Source organism: Garra rufa, chromosome 3 (assembly GCF_049309525.1).
Source record: "Garra rufa chromosome 3, GarRuf1.0, whole genome shotgun sequence".
In the NCBI taxonomy this organism is placed as follows: domain Eukaryota; kingdom Metazoa; phylum Chordata; class Actinopteri; order Cypriniformes; family Cyprinidae; genus Garra; species Garra rufa.
Genome location: NC_133363.1, coordinates 53,753,410 through 53,756,166, shown reverse-complemented (window position 1 = coordinate 53,756,166; position 2,757 = coordinate 53,753,410). Strand labels below are relative to the sequence as shown.

The 2,757-nt window shown below is 32.4% G+C and overlaps 1 pseudogene; it reads left to right on the top strand.

Moving 5' to 3' along the window:
• The first annotated feature begins 363 nt into the window (after positions 1–363).
• LOC141331365 (uncharacterized) lies at positions 364–1,673 on the top strand (annotated as a pseudogene).
• Positions 1,674–2,757: the final 1,084 nt, after the last annotated feature.

The following is a 2,757-nucleotide window of genomic DNA, read 5'->3' as shown; positions in this document are numbered from 1 at the left end:
AAAACAAATAAATTACTGTTAATATTTTAATTAAAATATTCTTTTTTCGTCATTTATTTTAATTGACTTTTTAAAGAAACAAAAGTGCAACATTGCAACTTTCATGACATCAGCTGATTGGCTGCTATCACACAAGTGGTTTCGGCTCAGTGCAAACCCCAGCAGAAGTGACCAATCAGCTCTTAAAGGACTGAATGAATAAGACAAAAATGTGCATGTGTCACTTGTTTGAAGACACATGGTATGGACAGTCTACTGATGTACCTCTATTAGCTATCTGGTGTAAAAGGTTTTGTTTTGTTTTCCCCATTCATGATTAAATGATTTATTCACTTATTTATTCAGGGCAATCTTGGAAGAGCAATGATCAGAAGATATTTAATTATATTGTTCTGCTCAACAATAGGTAAAAGTAATTTTTTATACTTTTTAACTGTCTATCAACTTTCAACATCTCACAACATAACACTAAATGTACCTTTTTAATTTTGCAGTCTGCTCCTCTGATCTGAACGATGTTCAGGAGGATAATGTAAAAATAGTTCAAGCTGAAGAGGATGTGAACTTCACTTGCACTTTTCCAAGGCTTCTGCAATCAACAACAGCATGGTTTAAACAGGCAAATGAAGACAAATCCATACAAATTGTGTCTTTATATTTAAATCAACAACCCAAGTGGAATGAGGACTTTACGAAAACAAACCGTTTTAATGTTATTAATGGAGATGATCATTTTAATCTGACCATTTTAAAGACAAAGCCTTCAGACTCATAGCAACATATTACTGTGTGGTCTCATCATACTACACCATTGAAATGGGTGCAGGCACTACATTACTTGTCAGAGGTAATTTTTACATCTTGTTATTGTAGCTCTGTTTGGTTTGAAGTGTCTGATTTTTTCGTGACCTTTCCATTTCTGTAACTCATTCAAGATGCAGCCGTGGACAAACACAAAACTCTTCAGCAGTCTTTGATAGACATGCATTATCCAGGGGACTCTAAACTGTAAGTTTGCAGTGCAGCATCTTCACTGAGAGTTGTGCAGGAGAACACTGTGTCTACTGGTTCAGGCAAACCTCAGGAGAATCTCAAGGAGTCCTTTACACAAATGGAGAGAGAAATGGTCAGTGTGAGAACAGCACTAAGTCTCAAACGCAGAGCTGTGTCTACAATCTCTTCAAGAGCAACATCAGTCAGTCCGAAGCTGGGATTTACTACTGTGCTGTGGCCACATGTGGAGAGATATTATTTGGAACGGAACTACATCTTACAGGTAAGGTTGGTGGAAAAATATTTGGTTGTTTTCACAAAGGAGGACAATTTGATTCAAATAACAGGGGAAATAATACCAATGAACTAATATTAGCATTCTGAATTACGTCTTGAATTTTTGGTCATTTCAGAGAATGTCCATGTGAATCCAATCCTGCTCGTTCTTGGAGTTTCAAACATAATGTTTTTGACTTTAGCTGTTTTTCTGGCCTTAAAATTATGTCAGGATCCAAATAAAAGTAAGGTTTCTTTTTACCACACATACTGATAATAATGTATTAATATAATCACATTTATATACATACTATCTTTACATACTTGTTTATAGAAATGCAACAATTGCTACTACAAATACTATACTTGTTTGATTTTTAATGACATTTCTTTATTCACCCACAGTCCACAAATCTCAAGAGAGTCAAGTAAGTTCTTACTTTTATGTTTGCAATTTCAATAGGTTCAAATCTAATAATTATTCATTAGAATTATACGGTCAGTCTTAAGTGCAAATGATTATGCTGATGTGTTTTAAGACTCAACTTTACATTAATTTTAAATATTCTCTGATCTTTGTTTCTTTTTCCTTATTATTGTAGGGTGAAGACATTCTGAGTTACGCAGCAAAAAGTTCTTTCATCGCAAATTAACTCAAAGTAAAGATTACCGAAGAACTCTCTCTTGTAACATACAGCATGTATACTAAAAAACGCTAAAGGTCATATAAAAACAATTCTCAGTTCAAGGCTAAATGCTGCATAAGTTTATGGAATAAAACATGCTTACATTTTCAGTACTGCATTGTAACAATGAGATTTGCAGTGATTAATGTTCAATGGTCTTTTTGATATACTCTGTAATATGCAATTTAATTTTCAACATGTTATTTGAGTTTTAGATATAGTTGGTTGCATGTACATATGGCCATCCATAAAGAACAGAAATCCAACCACAGATGATTATCTGTATGTTTAACTCTATTTACTGTCTTTACACTTGAGTGTATTCAAAATCAGATGATTAGTCTTAGAGTGCATGCCACAAATTCATTTGTATACTCTCAGTAGAAATGTAAGACATAATTTACAAAGTCATTTTGCATAATGTACATTACATATAAAATGATGATGCATGATTTGTGATATCTACATACATGTTTTTAATTTTCCATCTAAAAGAATTTAACAGTATATTGTACGAGTGGCTATTCATTTCTGTAAATAACCAAACATGAAGTCTGCTTTATACTGTACAGTTTCTGTATTTTTTATTTACTGCTGCATGTCTTTTTCTTTTTGTACCTAATACATATTCGGTCTCAATGACAATTTAAATCCAAAGAGACTTTTTATTAATCAAATATGCAATTTCACTCAAAATATTTCATCTAATACATTTAATTAAAAAAAACTACTTAAGCATTCTCTATTGATTGCAACAAATTTGCTAGATTTTCGTTATTAATAAACTTGCATATTTTACAAA